General features: G+C 35.3%; 1 long non-coding RNA gene across 1 annotated transcript; it reads right to left on the reverse strand.

Annotated features, from left to right (window-relative positions):
• Positions 1-6,952: 6,952 nt before the first annotated feature.
• Positions 6,953-8,449, reverse strand: LOC110264313 (uncharacterized). The gene is made up of 2 exons (XR_002350243.2): positions 7,977-8,449; positions 6,953-7,281 (listed from the first exon to the last, which is right to left on the reverse strand). It is a non-coding gene; the product is annotated as an uncharacterized LOC110264313 (long non-coding RNA).
• Between the last annotated feature and the right edge of the window lie 3,967 nt (positions 8,450-12,416).

The raw sequence follows: 12,416 nt of genomic DNA on the forward strand, positions 1-12,416 counted from the left end.
CTAGAGGCTGACTCAGCAGTCTTAACAAAGTGGGGAGGACGCTGTCGATGGCTCTGCGGCCTTAGTCGTCGATCCCAATGTGGTTTGGCACAAGACCGCCTCAGTCCCGTACAAGAACCGCGTATACGGAATGGGTCATTCTTCGCCAGCAGCCTCCGCACCTCAACGTTAAGGCCATCGTCAGGCTCCAGCACCAGTCGAGCCATCTAGCCCGACGAAGGCATGGATTTGAGACTACAGGTGCAAGAGCTCCAGCCCAACCTTCACCACCAGGCTCAGGAGCTTAACAATTATCGAGAGAGGTATTAAGAGATCCCCACCCGCATGATGTCTACCGCTAAGCTCAAGCTAGAGTTTAGGGAGTCGCTAGAGCGGATGCACGTATGGAGGCTTAAATGGAGGTATACCAGGCACAGATGCGCACAGCTGCTAGTGGAAGCAATCCTACTGGTGGCCTACAGACATCACCACCTTATACGCCGCCAACTTAGGGCCACGGGACTAACAACAACAACTCCCTCGATATTTAGATATTAGTTTTTTTATATATTGTTTCATTGTATTCATTTGATATACTTGACTTTTAATGTATTTGATCATTATATTAATTATTTTAAATAAAAATATTCATTATTTAAGAATTGATCACTAATTATATGAAAAAAAATATAAATTTAAAATTAAAATTGACCATTAATTTCAAATTAAAAAAATGACATCACTGTCAAAATTACCATTGGAATCATCCGACGGTAATATTGTGCACAACAAAACTTTTTGGCGCCAACATTACTGTCAAAAATATCTGCCAGTAACCAATTGGTTTTCTGAGCTGGTTATCCGTCGCAAAATCTGACGGTAATTACCATCCGACGTAAAATATCTGACGGTAAACATTTACCGGTGAGGGTTATATCGTCCGATTGTTTTCGACCATAAATCCGATGGTACTCAGCGTTTTTCTTGTAGTGTCGGTTATCTGTATTCTTTTGTATAAAAAAAAAGGGATTTCCAACAAAATTGATCACGACAAGGTTGCAGGCTTAATATTAAATAGTAGTTATATTTAGGAAGCAAATTGGTAACACTCAATTTTTGGTATGATCATGACGTACTGAAAATTGGATCATTACATCAGCATTACACATGGCTAAACAATAGTTGCTGACAAGATATGTTAAGAAAAGTATGTCAAATTTGTCCTAATGAACATAAACTCTAATCCCTTTTCCTCTATAAATATCATTCTTGTTGTAGCAACAAATTAGTTTTTAAGAGACCAAATTATTATTGAATGGCATGATAAGTAGCGAAACTAGAAGAAAGGCTAATTGAATCATATATTCCCCCTCCATAAATGAACAGAAACACCAATTTTTCCTACTGATTTGCTGATGAAAGAACACTCCTTCAAAGTATCATATATTCCTCTATACTATCATCTTTCATCATATGAGGAAGCAACTACTCAACTGTGAAGCATATAAACATAGCCAAATAAATCGGGTTTCCAATTATCAATTCACCACACCAAAATAATCTTACACAAGGGAGGAGAAATCAATACACAGGCTCACAAAAAGACAGGGAAAATCTTACTTGAGGCCTTGGTGTTCTAGCATTGAAAGTGTTGGGAAGACTGAACCATCTTTGAGGCATCATATGTTAAGTTCTGACAGCGGACTCTATGTCATCCTTTTGAATTCCAACGTTCTCGTGTGACCAACATTTTCGCTAAGCTGTCACCTTCAACTCCTAAACAATGTTGTAAGACTCCGAGTTTTTGGAAATTAAATAATAAGTTATTTGTGATTTATTATGTTTATTATATTTATGATTTTATTTCAAAAAATTATTTATAAAAAGTAATTAAATCAAAGTTAAGAGACTTTGAGTTTAAAATCATTTAGGATTTATATAATTTTCATGATAATTAGATTTTTTATTTAAAATTTAAAGTTTTATTAATTGGAAAATAATGAGGATTTGTTAGTTTAATTTGAATAATTGAGATTTAGGATTAATACTTTAATTTTATGAACTAAAAGAAAACTTATTGGATTATCTTTAATTTTTTAATTAGAGTAGCTACTTGAAACTAATTGATGAGTTTATAAATAAATAGTATTTTCAAAAAATTATTATATTGGCTTATATTTGGTTTTTAATTACTACTCTACCCTCGAGTTTTATTAAAATTCCTACACTACCCAAATCCTAAAATCCCTAATTTTACTATATAATCTAACATAACCCTAATTTTACCCTAACTGGAACACACTCTCACCCTAACCCTAACATTCACTCCCAGCCGCCACCCTCTTTCACGCACACAACACTCCACTCACGCAACACACACACAGCTGCGAAGAAGAGAAGAAGAGATGAGAGGGGGAGACGGCGCCAGCGAGGAGGGATGCTGCTGTTGCCGAGTTGCTGTCGCTGAGAGAGGGAAGCGTTAAGAGAGACAAAATGCGACGCATAGAGCCGAGGAAGGAGATGACGCCTCATCGCCGTCGCGAAGAGTGAGAGAGTGACACACGAGAGAGAGACAACTCGAGAAAGAGAGAAAACGCTACGAGATGTAGCTGCAGACAGTCGTTTTTGTCGCTGCAGGAGGTTCTTCCGCCGTTATTGGTGCCAATCGAAGTCACCACCACCGCTGCAAGCTCTTTTTCCGGCCGTTTTGGTTCTGGTTCTGCTGTAACTCTCCCATGTCCCTACTCATCTCTGTTCTCTATTCATCCCTTGCCGGAGTTCTCCGTCGCCGGAGAAACATTTCCGGGACTGCTCAAACCTGCCGGTAACACTACCTTGGTACCATTCTGATTTTGCTTCTTCTTTTCTTGAATATGTTTCGCTTCTATTTTTGTTCTGTTGTTCTAATTTCGTTGAGCTTCTACTTTAACTCAAATTTTCTAGTACTATTCTTGTTGCTTTCCAATTGATTTGAATCGATCGCCTTTCTTGGTGCTGTGGTCATTGCGTTACAACGGGGAGTTAATGTTGTTACTGCTATTGCAGTTGCGGTTGCTACAGTTTTGATTTCTATGAGTTTCGACTAATCAAGGTAGGGCTTGTTTGTTTTACAAATTTGAAACATTTCGAAAGTTTAGAAAATACGTGCATTTGAGTTTATGAGTGTAACATCCTACCACACAAAGCTTTACACCTAGGATGTAAAACAGAGATGGCGAGGGGCTATGACCTCTAAAAATTATATATATATATATATATATATAGTTGAAAAGGGTTTATATCTAGGAGCCTTCTAAAGGAAAGTTAAACAAAAGCGCTAAATAGAAAAGCGCATCACTCGCGTAAACGAAATACGTAAACCGGATAGGATAAGAGTAAAGCGAAACATAAATACATATAAGAAGAGTTCCAAGATACAGATAACAAAGCTTCTGGGCCGGCTCACAAAGTTAAAATCGGACAGAGCATATAAACATATATACATATATACATGAGAATCCCAAAATGACCCAGAATACTGTTTACAGAACCTATTTCTCCGAATCAACCTCTAAGAGGGTTAAAACATAATATATACATTGGAGATATAAAGTATCTACATATATATCGAAAACCAAAATAGAATCCTTCGCTTCGGAAACTTCCAGAATGCCTCAATGAGGAGCCTCACGTCCTGCATCTGAAAACCACAAAATATGTATGGGGTGAGAACCAGAGGTTCTCAGTATAGTAACGGTGCCCACATAACTAACATATAATGTCCTAGGAAAGCCGAAGGCAATCCTAGAACTTTTGACAACAGATTCAAACTTAAAACTATAATTTAAGACCATAAAATAAGACGAGGTATCTAAGTTTAAGGATTCCTAGTTTTTATCACAGTTCTAACCTAAGTCCCTAAGTTCACCGCCTTTCCTCCAACCCTCCAAAACACCGGTGCACAGGCAAACAATGCATACAAAGAAAACACAAGTAGTTTACAGTTACAGCAAACAGAACATATAGCAGCTAAGCATGAATATCAGTTACGCAAACCCAAGAATGCAAAACCAAACAAGACACATAGATGCATATGATGCATGCCTTTCTTACTGGCCGTGAGCTCACATGTCGGTTACTTTGCCAGAACCCGACACACCCGGTAGCTAACCCGGATATTGTCTCTATGATATGCCTCTACACTCTTGGGATATAGTGCTCGTCACACTCTCAAGGTATAGTGCCCGTCATACTCATGGGATATAGTGCCTGTCGCATTACCTGGGATAAAGTGTTCCCACACTCTCAGGGTATAGTGCCCGCCATACTAATGGGATATAGTGCCCGTCGCATTACCCAGGGTAAGGTGCTCTCACACTCTTGGGATATATCGCCCACCACGCTCTCGGGATTTAGTGCCCGTCACACTCATGGGATATAGTGCCCGACACACCTTACAACAAAGAGAAAACTCAAACACTCATCATCAATAATCTCAATCAGGTCTCAATTATCATATTCATTCATAATCATTCGTATTCACCCATTCAATATCATTATGGCCAAAATTTGTCAATTATATAACACTTCTCAATCATAATTCATCATGTTTCAAGCTTACTTCTCCTCCAAGTTACCACCATTCCTAATTTCACCTCATCACTAAGCATACAACTAAGGTTTAGGGGCTAAAAGAGTAAAAATAGAGGTTTAGAGGTTCGAAATTAGATTTTAAAAAATAAAATTCACTTTGCTGAAAACAGGGGTCTTGCCTCGCGTACGCGTGGGTGCATTTTTTCCCTGCTCGCGTACACACGCAACCTCTCACGTACGCGGGATAGCCAACCCGAACCGAACACCCGCGCCGCGTGAGAGGCTCGCGTATGCAAGTTATGCAGAGTTGGCAAAAATCTTGAATGCTGCAAAATTTCAGCTTTACACACCAAATTTCCGACGCCCATAACTTTCTCGTTTTAAAACATTTCACCCATTCTTCGAACGGCATATACTTCACGGACCCAATTTTCATATAAAACAAGTTTGAGAAAAATCAAGAGTCCGGAAGCTGAGTTATGGCTTGCCGAAGTTCGGTCAAAATTCAACTTTTCACAAAAATCACAAAGATTTCTAAACCTTAATTTTCACAATAATTCAATTTCAACCCTTTTTAAAACTTGCCAAACCATATCAAACCAAGTCTAAACACTCCTCAACACACCAATTTTACTCCATATCACACCAATTTCACATATATAATCACTCCCACACAATAATTCATTTCTAACAACAACATAATCATTATCATATACATCATCAATTATCTCTATCAAACACAGTACCAACACCACAACCAATATGGCACCAACAACAACCTCAAAATATACATCATCATCATTATCATTATCATATACATCATCAATTATCTCTATCAAACACAGTACCAACACCACAACCAATATGGCACCAACAACAACCTCAAAATCACTAATCCTTATGCATATCAATCCATCACAATCATCAACAACAACAACATTTCAATCCTATCTTACGGTTAACTAGCCTAAGTTTTCACGACACATTATATTTTAGTTACGAGAAACCAAAACCATACATTGGCCGATTTCCTCGTATAGCCCAAAGACAACCCAACTACGCAAGTTCACAAGCTCCACCACCAAAATTCAGCATCCAAGGACCCAATCAAGTTTCCATCTTCACAATCTTGCTCCACATCACATATATACACTACCTATTTCACATCATTACATTCATACATAAACACTCAATACCCAATCTTAATTAATTAAGAGATTCACTAGGGTTTGAGGATCCTTACTTTGAATGTGCCTCAATCAAATAAAAGTCTGCTAATTCTTCAAGTTAATTTGACCCTAAAACATCAAATTAACCAAAAATCTCAACACCTAAAGCACATAATTTTCGAATTGGAGAAGAGGGAATTGAAACTAGAAATGTGGTTTCCTTACCAAATTAGGTACCGGGCTTTTTAGAGCTCGTCCCTGCAGATGCGTGACCGCAAACAGTGCGGCGATCAGAGCTCCGGATTGAAAATTATGATCAAATGAAACTTTGATCAAATTGGGGCAAGGGTTTGATGAGCTCCTCTTCCCTACCAGCGTGTGTTTTATGTTTTTAATGGGGAAGGGTTGAGTTTCATTACTTTTATACTTGGTCCTTGGGCCCAATACAGGCTCGATTCGTCCGGTTTGGCCCGTTCAGCCTAATTTTGGACTAAATTCTTTAAAATTAGTGTCAAATTCATATTTTAATTAAGTCTACCGCATTAAACTATAAAACTTCATTTTCTAATTTCTTTGATTAATGATTAATTTATTGGCTAATTGTTCGTTAATTACACAGGATTTACAATGAGCGTTTTACGACGTGCTTATCTTTATCAAAGTTATATTAATTAAGCTTTGATAAGTTATGTTTTTTTCCATAATTGAAACTGATAATAGATTAAAAATGGATTTGAATGCTCTAATAATAAAATTAATGAGTAAAAATGCTTGAAGACTCTTGGTGGGTGGATTAGGATTTAAACCAAGATTTTGAAAATCGAACCAGTCATCAAACCGCTCTACTCACTGGTTCACTGGTCTAACCAGTTCAATTGTGGTCTAATCGAAAAAAGTATTTTATAATAAAATAATAAATAAATTATAAATAAATACTCTAAAATATAATTGTAGTATAATATAAATTTTAAAATATCTTCCAAATATAAAGTACTACATCAACCAAAATCTAATATAACCTTTGATTTCATAATTATTAACAATTTATCATTTAATAGTCATTATATCACTATTGAACTCATTAAGATAGTAACAAAAAACAAAAAAAAATTCATTAAATTAACCAAAGCAATAACAAATATTCGATCATCTACTTAACTAGTTAATTGAGTTAATTCAATTCATCTATTACTTCATTGAATTAAAAATAATGAGCATAAAAGGCACAATAATGCAGTAAAATTCAGATTAGAAAAGAATGAGCACAACAACAGTGAGTAGAGCTAATCAATAATCATTCAAAGTGGTTTTTGAACAAAATATTCATCTAGTAAATTTTATCTAGTGTCAATAAAGTCTTTGGCAAAGAAACCTAGATCTTGATCATCAATCATCTGTAGCAGGAAGCAAAAATAAATTCATGTCATTACCATTGTTTTGGCATCAAAATAAATTCTTATCACTAACAGAAGCATACTGATTTTCGATTCTATAGGAGAGGGAACAAAAACCATTTCATCAGGCTCTTGAGAAGGGTAGCCGACAAAATCACATAGTTTCTCTGCCAATGTAGTGCACAAACACAAAAGTTAAAGTACTTACAAGACAGAGGTTATATGTCACAAATATTTAATCAATAATCAATAATCAGTAAATTAAAATAATAAAATCACAACACAAAATAGTAGCACAGCAGAATTAGAGCTAATCAATAATCAAATAGTCATTCAACAAAAATTAAAAACACAAGAAATATCTAAAAATAAAATGTCAACATAAACGTTTGTCATCAATCATCAAAATTTGCAAAAACTCAATCTAAGCATAATTAAATCATAAAACAATGAATTATTAAGAGTTTAAGAGAGTAAGAAACTCACAATTTAAGTATAATTAAATCACAAAACAGTAAAAAATAAAACAGCATCTCAATAGCAGCAGCATATCACTACCCAAACAAACCACAAAACAGTAAACACAAAGCAGCACATCAACAATAGCAGCAGCACATTACCATAAAAAAAAAACACAAAATAGTAAACACAAAGTAATTCATCACCAGTAGGCAGCAGCACATCACAATCCAAAAGTCACAAAATAGAAAACACAAAACAGCAGCAGAGAGCTAATCAATAATCATTAATCAGATAATCATTCAACAAAAGCACAAAATATTCAATAATCATTCAATGATTTCTGAACAAAGCATAAAATAAATTTAAAAAATGAAGAACAAGTGAGCTCTGAGTCACTGACCTTCAATCGCAGAGGAGGACAAACAGCGACAGACGACGGCGACAAGACGGCGGAAGTTCAAGGTCATCCTCCTCGGCATAACAACGGCAGAGTTCCGCAACTAGTGCTCTGTGATGCGGTTAGCAAAATAGATTGGGGGTGGAAAGTGAGCACTCTGCCAGATCGAATGAGAAGCAAGGAGAAAAACTTCAATCTGCAAAGAAAAAGGGATTCAATGGCTCGGGCGACGGAAGCGCGGCTGAGCAGATGAAGACGACAGACACCGAGCTGACCTCGAGGAAGAAGCTGCAATCGGTGAACACGAACAGGGGTTGGAGACTTGGAGCACGAGGGAAGCTAGATAGACGGACGGACGGATAACAGCTTTGAGTGGGACGGACGGCGGCAATGTGCCATTACTTGCAGTGGTGATGATGGCTAGCATTTTTTGCTCAATTTGTTTCTGAATCAAAGGGAGAAAGGGGCTGGGGGAGAAGAAACGAAGCAATTAGGTTTTCACCGTGTCTGACCCTTTTTGTGAAAATTGGCCTAGTCCCGGTTTGGTCTGACCGTCTGGTTTTCGACCGGTTTAGCGATTTTCTGGTAGTTTTTAGAATGGCAGTTTTTCAACATGGACTGAACCGGGAAGATTAGGATTTGAACAAATTATTAGTTGTCCTAATGTGTGAAAGTTTAATAACTTAAAGACAATTAAATATAACAAGCCAAAAATACTTATATTGAGAAATTATTGGGTATTAAAAAGGTTGAGAAGGGTTTGAGAGATGTTTGTTTTGGATGGAACCCTTGAAGGATTAAAAGTTCGAGTTTTATCGGAGGTTCTCCCAAAATTTTTATAAGAGTTTAAGTGAAATTGAATAATAAGAATAATGGAAACTGGTGCTATTTTCATAAAAACTAGAGACTTTATTTTGAAGTTTTATTTGGTTAATTTGTTCTGAAAAATTTTGGTGAATTTAAAGTATTTTAATTTGATTGGTGGAATGAAAATATTTTTGAGTCTTGTTGAAAAAGTTTTAAACTTAAAAATGAAGTTAAAAGTAGTTTTGAGAACTTGATTAAACAAAATGAGTTTTATTTGATTAATTCTTATTAAAGAATTTTATTTTGAGGCTCTTTAGTGAATTTAAAGCAATGGAAGTGATTGTTTTAAGAATAAACGACTATGATGTTGCAATTAATATTTTGATCAAAAGATGGGGTGATTTTGAGTCTCTTTGGGAGAGTTTTGAATTTAAAATAGAAATGAAGTTAGTTTGATAACTTGGTTAAAGAAAAATGGGTTTTTATGGTTGTGTTAATTTGAGAAGTTGTTTGATGAATAAACTTCTTTTATTTGACTAACAATGAAGAGAATAAATGAATAATTAGAGTTAACTTGAAAAAGAGGTTTAACTAATTAAAGTTTTAAAAAGGTAATTAATTATCAACTTAAGGGTTGGGAATAGGAAATGTGAATTTAAGATTTTGATAGGATTAAACTTACGAGTTGAGGAAAAAAGAGATATTTGAAGAAAATGATGATGAAGTTATAATTTTCAAGAACCATGAGGTAAATGTTAAGGATCTTAAAATTTATTTTAAATTGAATTTGAGAATAATGAAAGTTGGTATGTTAGCCCCTAAAGCAACTAATTAAAGAAAGATATAACGAGATTGAATGAAAAAAGATTAGGGTTGATTATCAATGATGTGTTTGAGTTAGCTTGAGGTTGATTATAAATGATTATGTGTATGAGTTAGTTTATTTGCAACCTTGACCTCGAGTATAGGGTATTATGTTAGACGTCTCATACCTGCAAGCCGTATTTAACGGCCTAAGCCAACTCGGTGAATATTAAAGTGTGCAGAGTAGAAAGTGGAGTTGAGTTGATGGTTATGATGAAGATTATGTTGTTATAAGATCACCAATGAGAAATGAGACTTGACTTGAGGCTTATGACAAAAGTGAGAATTTTTATGAGGTTTATGATGAAAATTATTATTGAGATTTATGCTAGCAACTATGATTAATGATGAATTTGATGATGATTATTGGAGAGGTTTTGTCTTGCTTGCTTGACTATGAAATATGTTTATGATTAAGACGATGGTTTTGGGTGAATTTGATTATGATGGTTTTGATTGATGATGATTATTGATTAGTAAGGATGTGGGTTTGAGGATTCCCTCTCTTGTGTTACGGTGGACAAGTGGTGTTAATGATTCCCTTTCTTGTTACATCGGGGGATTGGATAGAAGGTTGAGGATTCCATTCGATTTAGTTTTTTATTGTAGTGTGAACGAGTTAGATTGAGTCTTTCCTATGGTTGCACCACAATCTCTCTCTAATTGTGAAGTGTGGCGGCACTATATCCCAGATAGTGCTGCTGCCTCTAGTGAAAAGGTGACAGAGCACTCTCCCTCTAAGTCCAGCTTGTGATAAGCTTGGGATGTTCCTCCTGGGGATACACGACAGAGAGATAATGTCTAGATTAGCTACCGGATGTGTCAGGTCTGGCAATTGAACCGATACGTGAGTTCACGGCCAGTAGGACAGGCATGCATTTGTTTGATTTGCTTGGGTGTACATTTTATTGTTGTGTTGTGTTGTATTTATGTTATTTATTTTATTATGTGCTTTATATGTGTTTGCTTTTGTGTGTTTGAATTGTTTGATTTGATTGTATTTTGCTGGCATATGGAGGTGATGGAGGTTGAGGCAGATTGGCTTCAGATTGCCCTTAGACTCTGGTTTATGTGTCAGATGGATAAGAATGAGTTATGGTAGTTTGTTGGATAGAAAGTCCTTAGGCATAACTTTGATTCCTAAAGAAAAGATCTAAATATTTACTTTGATTTTTCTCAAAGCATATGTGACTAAGAGATTTTTGGATATAAAATGTTATATAGCTAAGTGAAAATAATTTCAAAACAAATAAGTAAAGAATGCAAGCTTTGATAAAGATAAATTTTTTTGAGATGTGTGTTGACCAGATGCATTTATTTCTATTAAGTTTGTGGCATTTTCTTCTTCTACGGAGGACTTTCGGGTTAGGTTTTCACCCCCTACAGCCTTATATTTTTCAGAAAATGGACGAGAAAGCCTTTGAAAAGCTTACTGAACATTGGACGTGCAATAGTTGATTTTGAGGATTAATTTGTATCTAGTTATTGTTTTTCCTCCCCTTGTTATTGGTTATGCTTTTATAAAGAGGGATGGGAATTCGTAATCATAATATATGTTTGTATATTATCTGTATAGACTAGGGTTGTAAATAAAGAATGCTATGATATTTTGAATGTATATATATGTGATTTGTTTTTAGAAGGAAATAAAGTGTACAAAAAAATAAAATATACAGGTTTTAAAAGAAAAGTCAATAAGGATTTCAGGTAAAGCCTCCTAATTATTATTATATATATGGAAGTGATCATAATATCCTTGCTATCAGAGTGGCACAGCTAGAAGTGTGACATTCTAGTAGTTAGGGTGTTACAAATGTCGTCGTCAAACTGCACTACAGGTTGTCGTTCAACGCTTCTTCTTTTTTGTGGAGATGAAGATGGAAACATAGGATAGGTTTTCTTTTGAGAGAAAGAAGAATGGAATTGAACGAATGTGAGGAACTGAAGAGGTGTAAATACTTGAGAGAGAACGACGCCGTTTAGCTATTGTTAAGGTGTCACCTCAACAAATATTAACATTGTTAGCGACAAAATAGACGGAGGGACTAACGTGATTAATATTAAATCTCTAGAGTACAATTTGGAGAATGAGTGATTTTTTAGGGACTAATTTGACCATTTACTCAATGTTTTCCTTATGAAAAAGATGAATGTAGAAAGTAAAATTCTTCTTAACATCGCTAGTCAGCTTAGCAACTTTTCCATGCATGTAAATAAAAATATACTAATTTATATAACATAACAAATAACTAACTATTAATAATTAATAATCAATAATTAAGTAATTCTAATATAAATATAATGTTAATTCTAAATATATTTATCAATTTAACTAAGCTTTAATAACAAAAATAAATATTGATGATTAAAAACTTAATGTAAGAATATCTTCCATATAAAAGGAGTTCTAAAATAAGATATAACAAAAATATATAACTGTGATAACATCAAGAGGGTGAAGGAAGTGGGAGAATCGATACGAAGGCTATAGGTATGGGAATGAGAATAGGAATGGCGGTTTGGTAATGGTACTAAAAGAACTATTCACTTTCCCATCCTGAGAAAGAAGGATGAAAAGTATGAAATATCATGCATACTAAAGACAAAAAAGATTGGGGAAATGATGTGGTGGTAGATGAGGTGACGACATACTCGATGATAGAGAGTGTGATAGAATGCTGACCATAGCCATTAGGCCAATTCGCCACCTTCGAGTTCTATCTGTGTATTATTGTCAGGTGGTAGATGAATTATTGTTCATGTAGGATATGC

This window comes from Arachis ipaensis, chromosome B7 (genome assembly GCF_059453495.1).
Source record: "Arachis ipaensis isolate K30076 ecotype BB chromosome B7, ASM5945349v1, whole genome shotgun sequence".
Lineage (NCBI taxonomy): Eukaryota > Viridiplantae > Streptophyta > Magnoliopsida > Fabales > Fabaceae > Arachis > Arachis ipaensis.